The sequence below is a fragment of the Chelonia mydas genome, chromosome 7 (assembly GCF_015237465.2).
Source record: "Chelonia mydas isolate rCheMyd1 chromosome 7, rCheMyd1.pri.v2, whole genome shotgun sequence".
NCBI lineage: Eukaryota > Metazoa > Chordata > Testudines > Cheloniidae > Chelonia > Chelonia mydas.
The window spans coordinates 72,658,915-72,672,457 of NC_057853.1; the positions used below are offsets into that span (position 1 = coordinate 72,658,915).

A 13,543-nucleotide genomic window follows, 5' to 3' on the forward strand; every position below is an offset into this window, starting at 1 on the left:
AATTATTCCTTTTGTAGCTCAAATAATGCTCCTATTAAAATAGAGTTGGGTCCACGCTCCAAAGGATAGAATAAATTATCTGATAACTATTGTTCTAGCCTTTTGTAATCAAGTATCAGTTAAGAGAAATAGAGAAAACATGGCTTGCAAAGAGAGAGATTCTGAAGAATATTGTCATTTATCAAAGGGGGGTCAATGGTTCTTTAAGACTCTCTGGATTTTGATAAGCTCTCACTTTGCATAAGTGTTGTATGAGAAGCCTCTGAGTTATGAGAACAATGAAACTTTTGGATGCTCATTTGAACTGAGCTGAGCCACTGAACCTTTACAGGTTTACCTTATACTAAAAGAAATTCTGTTCCTTCTCATTCCAGCTCAGTTCCAACATAAGCATATAGCATGCAAGAAAAGATAGATCAATAGATAGATACTTAATTGTTTGCATAGGCTTGTGCATGGGAATATGCTTTTGTTTTTTGTTTTCTCATACCCATACATGACAGTTTGAACGGCAACCTGTGACGTATTCTTCTACATATGTCTTTTAGCCTCAAAAGCATAGAGCCTCAGTATCTCCTCACGTAGTGGCTTTCATTAAATCATGTCAAACCACTTTTCAGACATGAAATAAGTCCCCAAGTGGGAGGAACTGAGACCTAGCTTCAGGTGTACACACTAGACCTACTCAGAAATTTTCTGACAAAACGTGTTGAAAAATGTTGATTTGTCAAAACTAAAACTGCTTGTGTGAAAGGGTCACTTTTGATGAATTTCCTAATTTGAAATATTGTTAAATTGGGACATTTAGACACTTTTGAAATGAAAAGTTTTGTATTTTAATTTGAAAAAACCTTTAGTTATGATATACTAAAGAAAAAGTTAAATTTAAAAGGTCATAATGGAAACATGCTCAAAATTACTAAGTATTATGTCATGTCAGGATGTTGGTTAAGGGGAACCAGGGAGTGTTGGGAGCCTGCCACCTATTGCCAAATAAGGCTTCACCTCCAAAGAGCAGCATATCCTTCCTTTTCACTGGCATAGCATCCTCCATTAGCCCTCTCCAAAAGAAAGTAAGATATTAGTCACTTCCCAGTAGCATTCACTTGGGAATTAGCTATTTCCTGAAGGTTTAAAAGAACTGATGAAAATATTAATTATGTAATGCTTAAGTATGCATTATTTTAAGGTCAAAAACAATTTATTTGGTCATTTCCCAGTCTAGTGGTCTTATGACTAATGCAGAGCTAATGAGGACTACAGAGTAGAGTCATGCATTCTGTATGCATGATGCATGGAACGAAAGCCCTCAGAATACACTTTCTTAAAAACTTACTAAATGAATAATGTTAAACACACTCATTATTTTTACATTTGCTTCAGTGAAGTCGTAAAGCATTCAGACATACCATTCAGCTCCAGGAAGAATAATTTTAGATGTATATAACTTTTTGAACTTTTTGTGAAAATGTGGATAATAAAATGTTGCTACATTGATATATTGGCTAGCAATATCTGATATGAAACCTACTCTAAAGATCTGCACCACTGATAGCACTCTATATTAACTAACTAACTAAATGATAATTAGTTATCTCAAAGTTTCCGGCACAATATTGTTTAACTTCTAGTTATAGACCATCTCTAGTAGGCAGTTGATTTTTGCTGGTCTCTTGCGTGGCCAAGTAAGACGGATTTTCCTCTATTGCTAACTTACTTGCCCATATAAAGGAACCTATTATAGGAAAAATCCTTAAAATCTAGATTTGATGCTAGGGATCTTTGTCTCTTCTAGATCCTTTGGGATCCCCCTTCAGCTTTCTTTCTCTTACTTTTGAGAACCTTATCTCCGCCACCATTTCCATGGCTGAAGAATACTCTGAGACACAGTCAGAACCTGTCAAATACTTCTAAACTGGCTATAGACATTGCTTTCAAGGGATTGAGATGCTAATGGTGTACGTGGACTTGAAATTTGAGCCCTACATGTCCTGAGATGCTAGTGGTGTACATGGACCTGAAACTTGAGCCCCACATGTCCTGAGATTTGCAATATTTGAGAATGAAACCAAAACTTCAGGTGTTGCTGAAGATTTATCTATTACTGGTGCAATATGACGTGAGTTATAGGTATATGCTGCTTCAGAGAAGTGCTGCTCTGGGTCTTAGGATACCAACCCAAAAAGGAAGTGATGCCTAAATTCTGGTGCTATTATATGCTACACAGGCACAACTTTGGCTTAACTTACATACCTTTGTAAGTCTCTTAAATCTCTTTGATATTTCACATCTAAAATACTATATAAGTACAAAGCCATACATACTAATTGGCACTACAAGATCCTTCTTTGTGCAATTGGCTAACAAAATGCCTTTTAGTTCTTGAAAGCATTCTTTATCATTCTGCAAAATGCTGTATTTTCTATTTTAAGGTCTAAGTTATAAAGGTTTTGTTTCTTGTTTCTTTTCCTTTCCACTTAGAGAGTTTATCATGATTGATTGGGAAGAAGGAGAGAAGATATTACATGGAGTTCAAAAGTTTTGCACTAGCTCATATTTCATTAAAGCCTCATGCAGCCTAGAAGTTCTAAAGCACTAATAGGGAGGGACAGAATTTGATAAAACTTTTCTCCAAAAGGAAGATTGATTTTTTTATATAGCACTGATGGGAGTTGATTTTTTCTCTCTCTTTCCTCGGGATAATTTGAGTTAGTCTTTATTTATTATTACAGTTTTCAGCCATAAAAAATTAATCAAAAAAGCTTAGAATTTGCTTGAAGTTCTCATAGTCTAAAGAGATGTTAGGACAGGAGATTCAAAATTGACAAGACATGCTAAATTAAACAAATACATAAAGAGCAAGGAGAGATGAAAAAGAAGAAATTAACAACAGTATTGCTCACTTTTGCCTTTACTCTTTCGATTCTTTTGATGCTTTTTACAAAATGTTCATTCTATGACCAGGAAAATGAATGGTATAATAGTGCCCTGAATATCTGAGATACAGCAAAATAATTATTTATTTGCATTGCTAAGTCCTGGGGTAAAATCTGGACTCCATTAAATTATACCAGTGGCATAATTCCCATTGACTTTAATGGGGCCAGAATTGTACCCCAGAAATTTAGTTTGTTAGAATATTAAAAATTTGATTTAAATTGACTATTCATATCTGACACTATGGTCTTGATCTGATCCTAAGTATGAAACTCTTGACTTCAATGGAGTTATTGAAAAGGTAGTGGAGCAGAATCAGGCCAAGATCAGTGGTGACATAAATAACGGTGTATGCAACAGATACTGGGAGCAAGATACTTAGCTCAGTTACACTGATATAAATCAAAAGTAACTTCACTGACAAGTCAGGTTTTTTTCAGGAATAACTGCCATTTGTTGCAACTTTGTATGTTGCAACTCAGAAAAGTTGCTCCAAAGAAGTATTTTTATGAGTCTCAGAAATAGTCATCTCCATCAAGAAAAAGAGCAGAATTCAGATATAGGGTGGCTCTTAACAGAGGCCAGGGAATTATACCAAACCTCCCTCCAATCTGGTGGTAGAATTGTAATAAAAGGTTTTTGGGAGCAGTCAGTAGTTCCTTCCAGTACATCGCTGTCAATGCCTTGAACTATATCTTTTTTATGACATGACCACACTATCTTATTCCACTTAGTATCCTGATTCTGGGCTGAGACTGAGCTCCACGCACCTGAAGCTGGAACAGGGATGGGCAAAAAAAAGATTCTGAGGCCCTGTTGTAAGGTAGATAAGGACTGTTCTAACTTATGCCCTGACTGCACTGTCCTCCAGAGTCAGTCAATAAGCTGAGGAGCCAGAGCGAAGCTCAGTCCATATTCCAACCTTATGCTAGTCACATTCCAAAATGTTTCTGTTGCTATGGCCCTATACAAACAGGGAACCGCCCTTTTGGGTGGAGCTGTTCTTCAATAAGGAGATCCAGCTGGTTTCCAGCATCTTTACAGGCTGAGCACCATCTCTGTCTCTTACTATGTGTTACTCCTGAGGGCATTCTGCACCAAAAAATTAAAAATTCTGCTCACAGTATTTTAAAATTCTGCAAATTGTATTTGTCAAATAAATGTGGAGGCTCCATCATGGCATTGGGGAGCACAGGCCACTGGCTGCACAGAGGTGAGAGATCACTGTGCAGCTCCCCCACTTGGACACAGACTCTGTGGTGAGACTGCACCCCGCCATGACACAGCGAAAGGACCGGACCTGTCCCAGAAACACCCCAGGGCCCTGCCCCTCCGTACCAGGTGTGGGCAGGCAGGCGCAGCAAGGCAAGATCCAACTGTGGAGGGGCATAGTGTGGGGGGATCCAGGTGTGGATTGAGATGGTTCTGTGTGGGGCAGTCTGGGTGCAGTGCGGGGGGGGGGAATCTGGATGCACAGGGTCTTGTTGGGGGGTTCTGGGTGCAACAGTAATGGGACTCTGCAGGAGGGTCCAGGTGAAGGGGGTTGGGACTCAGCGGGGGAGGCTGGGTGTGTGGGGATAGAGCTCAGCAGGAGGGTCTGGGTGTGGGGGGCTCAATGGGAGATCCAGATGCTGGAGGAGTGGGGCGGGGATCCAGATTCAGCTGGTTGGGGTTCAGTGGGGTGGGGATCCAGATGAGGGTGACTCATCAGGGTGGTCCAGGTGTACGGGCAGTGGGGCTCATGGGGGTGGAGTTCTGAGTACAGGTGGGTGAGGCTCGGTGGGAGGGTCTAGGTATGAGGGGGTCTGGATGCACGGTGGTTGGGCAGATGGGGGAGCAGTTCCCTGTACAGGGATCCCTCCCATGCAGCAGAGGAGTGATGGGTTTAGGAAGCGGAGGGGAAGGGAGTTTGCAGAGCTTCCTGCAGCCTGGGGAGAAATCTGAGGATGGGTCTGACCCAGCTCCGGATGCCGTGCATGGGAAGAGGAAGTCCTGTTCTCCCCAGACCAACCGGGTCTAGCAGCTGAGCCTGGCGCGGGGTAGGAGCCACCAGCTGAGTCTTCCCCAGTCCTGCCCCCTGCTCCACAGTGATTTACCTCTCTGCCAGCTGCCCTGGGCACTTGGAACATACTGCTGGGGAGGGTCGCATGACCACTCTTGTGGCTACTCTTTGCTTCCCCATGAGAAAGTCATTTGAAAGAAAGCAAAGAAATCCTTGGGAGACACAAGTTCTGCACATGTGCAGTGGTGCAGAATTCCCCCCAGGAGTAATGTGTGTATTCAGCACCTAGAGCGATGGGATCCCTTCCTTGGCTGGGGTCTCCATGCTAAACTAATGCAAATAATAGCATATTTCCATAGGGTTAATTAGAAACAGCTTCATACATATTTTAATTAAAAAATATGTACAAAACAACAACCTACATTTATTCAACATTTTTAGAGTTAAATCTCAGAAAATACTGGTTATAAGAGATATTTTTAATGATAGGTTTTGATTGAGCACATTTTGAGAATAAAGAACTTTTTAAAATGGCTCCTTTGTGTGAGGGAGAGAGAGACTTTTCTTTGTGTTCGTCTGTCAGGTCAATGAAATCACATTTCCCCACAAAATTCAAAACATAGGTGGATGTTACTGATTACCGTTGGCAGTCTCATTGTTATAGTTTATTTGATATACAATGTTCAGATGCCATGGTGGCAAGTCTTTCATAAGTGATCATCGACTAGACAGATCATTACAAAAAGAAAAAAGAACATGTTAAAAAATGATTCCAAAACCCACCAACTAACCAACCACAAACTATTTTTAGAAACCAGTTATGCTTGCTAAATGAAAGAGCGCACTTCTTTATCATATTAAATATAATAACCCCAAAATATGTAAATACCAGGAAATTAAAGTTTAAGGATAGCATAAAGCTTACTCTACCCATATCAAAACAAAACAGATGTTTCTTGCCAAGTGCAAAGACATGCATATTTATGACCAAACAGCACCCTTAAGTCTGACACAAATGAATACTGTTTTATTATTTGTAATCTTAAAACATAAACACAACACAAAACTCTCCTGTAAAAGAAATTGATCAGCCTTTAATGTGAATCTTCATACATATCCATTTTTACCATAAATCAACAAGCTTAAACTTTTCCTGTTAACTAAAAACAAAACATTGTTCTCAAGAAAAAGGTTCTAGCCTCCTGCTCAGACACAAACAAAACAAAAACCCCTGAATTGTCATTTGATAAGTACATTAATTAAGATGGTAAATTACATCAATTGAACAGTATCCCTTAAAAGTCAATGTTTAGACATTCAAATTGAGATAGCAAAAATAATACATTTAAAAACAGTCCCTTACTGAATGAGGGAGGCAACCTAGTGACAGAGGATGTGGAAAAAGCTAATGTACTCAATGCTTTTTTGCCTCTGTCTTCATGAACAAGGTCAACTCCCAGACTGCTGCACTGGGCAGCACAGCATGGGGAGGAGGTGACCAGCCCTCTGTGAAGAAAGAAGTGGTTCGGGACTATTTAGAAAAGCTGGACGAGCACAAGTCCATGGGGCTGGATGCGCTGCCTCTGAGAATGCTAAAGGAGTTGGCGGATGTGATTGCAGAGCCATTGGCCATTATCTTTGAAAACTCATGGTGATCAGGGGAGGTCCCGGACGACTGGAAAAAGGCAAATGTAGTGCCCATCTTTAAAAAAGGGAAGGAGGAGGATCCTGGGAACTACAGGCCAGTCAGCCTCACCTCAGTCCCTGGAAAAATTATGGAGCAGGTCCTCAAGGAATCAATTCTGAAGCACTTAGAGGAGAGGAAAGTGATCAGGAACAGTCAGCATGGATTCACCAAGGGCAAGTCATGCCTGACTAATCTAATTGCCTTCTATGACGAGATAACTGGCTCTGTGGATGAAGGGAAAGCAGTGGATCTGTTGTTCCTTGACTTTAACAAAGCTTTTGACACGGTCTCCCACAGTATTCTTGCCAGCAAGTTAAGGAAGTATGGGCTGGATGAATGCACTATAAGGTGGATAGAAAGCTGGCTAGATTGTTGGGCTCAACGGGTAGTGATCAATGGCTCCATGTCTAGTTGGCAGCTGGTATCAAGTGGAGTACCCCAAGGGTCAGTCCTCAGGCCGGTTTTGTTCAATATCTTCATTAATGATCTGGAGGATGGTGTGGATTGCACCCTCAGCAAGTTTGCAGATGACACTAACCTGGGAGGAGAGGTAGATACGCTGGAGGGTAGGGATAGGATACAGAGGGTCCTAGACAAATGAGAGGATTGGGCCAAAAGAAATCTGATGAGGTTCAACAAGGACAAGTGCAGAGTCCTGCAATTAGGACGGAAGAATCCCGTGCACCGCTACAGATTAGGGACTTGAATGGCTCGGCAGCAGTTCTGCAGAAAAGGACCTAGGGGTTACAGTGGACGAGAAGCTGGATATGAGTCAACAGTGTGCCCTTGTTGCCAAGAAGGCCAATGGCATTTTGGGATGTATAAGTAGGGGCATTGCCAGCAGATCGAGGAATGTGATCGTTCCCCTCTATTCGACATTGGTGAGGCCTCATCTGGAGTACTGTGTCCAGTTTTGGGCCCCATACTACAAGAAGGATGTGGAAAAATTGGAAAACATCCTGCGGAGGGCAACAAAAATGATTAGGGGACTGGAACACATGACTTATGAGGAGAGGCTGAGGGAACTGGGATTGTTTAGACTGCGGAAGAGAAGAATGAGGGGGGATTTGATAGCTGTTTCAACTACCTGAAAGGGGGTTCCAAAGAGGATGGATCTAGACTGTTCTGATTGGTAGCAGATGACAGAACGAGGAGTAATGGTCTCAAGTTGCAATGGTTTAGGTTGGATATTAGGAAAACCTTTTTCACTAGGAAGGTGGTGAAACACTGGAATGTGTTACGTAGGGAGGTGGTGGAATCTCCTTCCTTAGAAGTTTTTAAGGTCAGGCTTGACAAAGCCCTGGCTGGGATGGTTTAGTTGGGGATTGGTCCTGCTTTGAGCAGGGGGTTGGACTAGATGACCTCCTAAGGTCCCTTCCAACCCTGATATTCTATGATTCTATGAGTCAGGGTAGTTCTGTGATGAAATATACTTTTTTTTTTGGTATTCAGGAATAACAGTGTTCTGTTTGTGATGTGACAATGTACTATTTAGGACATCCATATCTATTAATGTTCTTGCTTTTAAAAAACAGGAATGTGATGACTAACTACATTAATGATGTGCTAGGAAGTATATTGTCACGTAGCAACCTTAATTGATTTTCAAAGCAAAGTATTTTGTTTTGGGCTTTAGTATCAAACATCTTTTATAATCATGTTCACTTTTTTCATGCAAATGGGTTTATGACTTGGGGCAATGTTGTGGTGCAGATGTAATCTAGGAAAGCTATGCAAAGTAGGCTATGATTTATCTTTCAGAAGGGTATGTGTGTGTAAGGGCAAAGGATGAGAATTTCAGAATTGAAAAAAACGTTAAGAATCTTTGTGACTCCATCTGCATTTGCAGACATGGTCAAGGACCGGTGTCAAGGTCTGAGGGAAGTTTATGTAGCAGAGGAGAAGAACATGCCTAACTTGAGGGGCAGATAGCGAAGTTCAGGAGCACCTTTTGCAGTAGCAGGACATCTGAGATGGTGCTCCTAGAGTTTGGTTACAGTGGCAAAAATCTATTTAAAAAAATTCTTATAACTTTACTCCAGTCTAATAAAACAAAACAAGTGTTTCTTATTTTCTAGTTGGGTGCACGCATATTCCTGCCAGTCCCTGCCTCCAATTTACAGTAGAAGTAGCTACATTCTTTTCTCTTTACCCCAGGCTGTTTGATTTTTATATTTACTTGTTCTTTTAATGTGAATTTGAAATTAGTGACTAGAGAACCTTTTGGTTATAAAATCTAGGGCTAAGACAGAATTTTACATTCAAGTCAACATTGAATAAGGAGAGTACTTTACATTTTATTTGTTTTTACAATCTATATTTTGAACAGATATACATTTCTTTAGTTTACCATGTGTTAGACTAGATGAAAGTACAAATATAAGATTGTTCAATCAAAACTTGGACACCACTTCAGTAAAGTATTTCAACCTGTGCTTAGCTTTAACCATTAATTGACTTCAGTGGGTCAGATCCACAACAGGCTCTAAAGCTTAGTGTTGCCACACCTAACTTCAGATGCCCTGCTGCCTTGTGGAATTCTCATGCGTGAGTTAGGCACCTGATGGATTGTATGAAGAGATGATGGAGATTCCAGAACCTCCGTAGTAATTTGTTCCAGTACTTCACTACCCTGGCAGTTAGGAAGCTTTTCCAAATGTCCAACCTAAACCGCCCTTGCTGCAATTTATGCCCATTGCTTCTTGTCCTATTTTCAGAGGTTAAGGAGAACAATTTTTCTTCCTCTTCCTTGTAATGACCTTTTATGTACTTGAAAACTGTTTTCATGTCCCCCTTTTCCAGATTAAACAAACCAATTTTTTCCATCTTCCCTCATAGTTTGCTTTTTAGACCTTTAATCATTTTTGTTGCTCTTCTCTGGACTTTCTCCAATTTCTCCACATCTTTCCTGAAATGTGGCACCCAGAACTTGACACAATACTCCAGTTGAGACCTTATCAACATAAAGTACAGCAGAAGAATTACTTCTCATGTCTTGCTTACAACACTCCTGCTAATACATCCCAGAATGTTTTCTTCTTTTGCAAAAGTGTTCCACTGTTGATCCATATTTAGCTTGTGACCAGTGTCTGCATCATAACCCTGAAAATTCTTTTTTATTCTGCTCCTCACATTGTAAGTACATCTGCAAAATTCCTGAATTGTGGCTAGCCTCCTTCCATCAGTCCTGCTACTCTTCCAATAAAGCTGCCTCCATGATCCTTACTAGTTCTAGAAATGAGAATACAGGATGAGAATCTGGGTTTCCTGAAGACTAGTGCAGCTTGATTGCGAGGTTGATAGATTGGTTAGGAAAGCAAACCAAACCATGTTAGTGCTGTGATCTTCAAAGGATATAAAGATCTGTTTGATTTTAGACTCTCATAAACTGGACACTCTGGATCTAATTCTCTATTTGTGCTCTGGTTGACTTTGCACTGGTGTAAGTGAGAGATTCAGAAAATTTGAGTTCTATTCCTGACTCTGCCACTGACTTGTGACCTTAGTCAAGTCACTTCACCTCTGTTAACTTTGCTTCCCTCATATCCTGCATCTGTCCTGTCAGTTTATATTGTAATCTCTTCTCTGTGTCTGTAAAGATAGTTTGTGACTGTCACTTACTATGGGTCTATACAGCAGTTAGCACCAATCTTGGTTGGAGCCCTTAGATGCTACTGTGTTACAAATAATTAATAATCAGAGTAAGAACCTAGAAGGTGAAGAAGTGCATAAATAGGAGATTCTTTAGGACTTTGATTTTGACACAAAGGACTTCCACTATAGGAGAAAAGGAATATTTTCCTTTTAAAAGCAAAATTGGGCTCCTTTTACCATTTTTGTAAATGGTATTATCTAACAGAACTATGATGAGAAAAAAATCAGAGTTGCAGCCAATATCTATAGCAGAGTGTAGTAGCGATCTCCATGAGGAAGTCTGAGTTAGCCATGCTAAGAGACAAGAATATTCAGGTTGGCAGTCACATTTATTTCATGAAAACCTTTTACTGGAAGCAGAGAGAAGTATTTGAATCATAATATTAGGAGAGATTAAATAGAACTGTATGGAAGGCATCAAAAACCTAATAGCTCTTATAAGAAAATACCCTTGACCCTCTTTTAAAAGAGATTTAATATTATGAATCATTAGCAATTTTTCCTGACTGTTCGTTTGAAAAATACCCCTTGCTGTTTGAATGAAAGGACGCTGTTTCAGCTAACTGAAGAATGGTCCATTTAAGACCAAAAAACCTCCAAACACACTTACATCATCACTGGATGAATATGATATTGTTAAAGAAAAGCAAACCCCTGGGGATCACAAATTAACACTTTATTGAATGATCCATTTTCTAGGTTGCTGTGTGAAAAGAAAAAATTAACTCAATCCAGACAAAATAACAAAGATTTCTAATAATCCCATCCATGGTCTCAGACCTGGAAAACACATTCTTATTTTTTTAAAGTGTAATGTGTGAACTTTGCATAGTTTTATGGTTTAGTTGGTTTTGATTTTGAATTGCAGTAGCACCTTGAAAATAACCCAGTAGCATTTCAGGGCAGCAGCTACAGACATCAGCTAGATGAATGCATGCGTCAAGGGAATGCAACTTATTTTCAGATCCAAGAACACTGATCTAGTGACCTCCTATTATAAAGGAGTAACCCCAGATCTTAGACTGGTACCCATACAAGTCAATATTCTAACCCCCTGCCCCTTTCCACCAGACTTTTATTTGCCCTTTTGGAAGTGCTCTATCAACAGCTTCCAAAAAGCAGCTGAAGACACTTGGGGAAGTTTTTAACCTAAGCTGATAGAAATAAGCTTAGGGGGTCTTTCATGCGGGTCCCCACATCTGTACCCTAGAGTTCAGAGTGGGGAGGGAACCCTGACAGATGGGGTAAAGAACTTTCAATCTTGAACTGGGTTGGATTTGATCCAGTGTCAGATGTGAAAGGTTCTTTGTGTCATAAGCTTTCCCTTATGTTAGTAACTCTCTTGATCCCACCCTCACCAAAAAGCCCAAACAAGTCAAATGTTGTACAAGATGCAGGGGTCTTTACAATTACTTGTGAGTATAGTTCTTTGATTCTTCTTCATTTTTTATTAGAAGAAAAATTGCATTATATGGGATACGTCAATTTCTTATTAGGATTTGCTGCCTAAAACCCTGTTGGGACGAATCATTTGTTAGCAGTAAATACAAATGGGTTGTAGGTTTGGACAATCCCAAGATATCACAAGACCTCCCCCCAGCACCCCGCCATGATAGTGTGAGCTTTGCCTGTACCCCTTGTTAGCTTGATGGATCTGTTTAGGTGATATGTAAATACATTCTCATTGTCTTTCAAAATACTTTGGAAGTAACTCCCCTGTGGGGAAAACACATTCTTTTTCTAGGGTGGGGGATTTCTGCTTGGCTGGCAAACACATTTTAAGAATTATAATTTCAGTTTATGTCCATAACTTTGCATCAGTTGCTTGCATCTGCATTACACAAAATTGTCGTTAATGGGTAAGTCATGAGCTTTTCATTGACACCTTGCATGACTCTTATCAGATAATTTCATGACATTAAAGAATTGGGGACACTTGAACTGGTTAAACCAGCTCTAATTCATTACCAAATATCTGGGTGCCCTTTGCCCTGGGGCTGTTCTTGATGTCACATTCAGCCCCATCCCCTTTTTTACACATGTTCAGTAATCTCTTGACTTTTTCTCCTTTAGATAAAACATAATTTATAGGCATTAGTATTGACAACTTAAAACCGGGCTTTCACATCTTCCATCATTAGTTAGTTATAAACCTGCTAAACACTCACCAGGCTGCTGTACCAGACTTAAACCTTGGGTCCCATGTGTCTTTGGCTTGTTCTAGACAGAATTGGGCACTAACTCTGGCTCCACACTTCTAGGCCCACACTCCAGGTGCTGACCCTATGTCTGACACCCCTCTTGGCAGAGGAGACCCCATGGTCCAATTGCCAAGGCCCTGAAACTAGCCCAGCTCTCCCAAGCCTCCCCAGTAGCTCCTGCATGCTCTGAGTACCACCCAAAATGTGGCAACCTTGGTGTTTTACTGTTTCGCTCTTTGGGGACTGTCTGACCCCAGTCTCAACAAAAGGATTGGGGACTGTCTAACACTCAGACTCAACAAAAGGATTTCTAAAATATGTTCACTTTACTGATAGAGAAAGCACAACAGACTTGCAGATCCAGGCAAAAATTAAAGGTTTGTGTGTGCAGATCCGGCACACACAAACCTTCCCTTTAATATCCTTACCACTCCAAGAACCCATTTTGGGTTTTGGTCAGTCTTTTCAAGGTCCCAGAACCCTCCTTTCCTCCTGCCCAGTCTTATCTTGTTCTTCTTAGTGAGAGAGCTACTCTGAACAGACCTTGTCCTTTTATAACTTTCCAGTCTTCTCTGTCATTTGACTGTCTTGGTCAGCCTCAAAGCCCTCAGCCGGTGAGCTGTTGCTTGGTTAACACTCACCTGAAATCCAAGCCTGGTGAGGGCAAAAAACGGTTCCTTGTAGCTCAGCCTCCCCTGAAGCCAATTCATTGTATGGCCAAGGAAGACCTATCAAATATTAATAAGTCTTGATGTTCTTATTACAGCTTTTTTTATAGGGTCAGTGCAGTACCTGACAGTCCCTGTTAGCAAATGGCAGATTCAATCTACAGTGAGACATAATGATACAGAGAGTAAATAAAATCAAACAGAAACCTGTAAGTTTTACATATGATGTTTGTTGACCTTAACAAGAGCTCTGTGGAGCTTTAAAGCTTGTCTCTTTCACTAACAGAATTTGGTCCAATTAAAGAAGTTACCTCATCCGCCTTTTCTCTCTAATTTTTACACAGGCAGTTTTCTCAGACAGTTACAGTTACCAATACCACACGGTTTAAAGATA

General features: G+C 40.4%; 1 protein-coding gene across 7 annotated transcripts in view; it reads left to right on the forward strand.

Annotated features, from left to right (window-relative positions):
- GRID1 (glutamate ionotropic receptor delta type subunit 1) overlaps nucleotides 1–13,543 on the forward strand; it is a 799,624-nt gene that overhangs the window by 568,149 nt on the left and 217,932 nt on the right. The gene's annotated exons all lie outside the window — the stretch shown is intronic.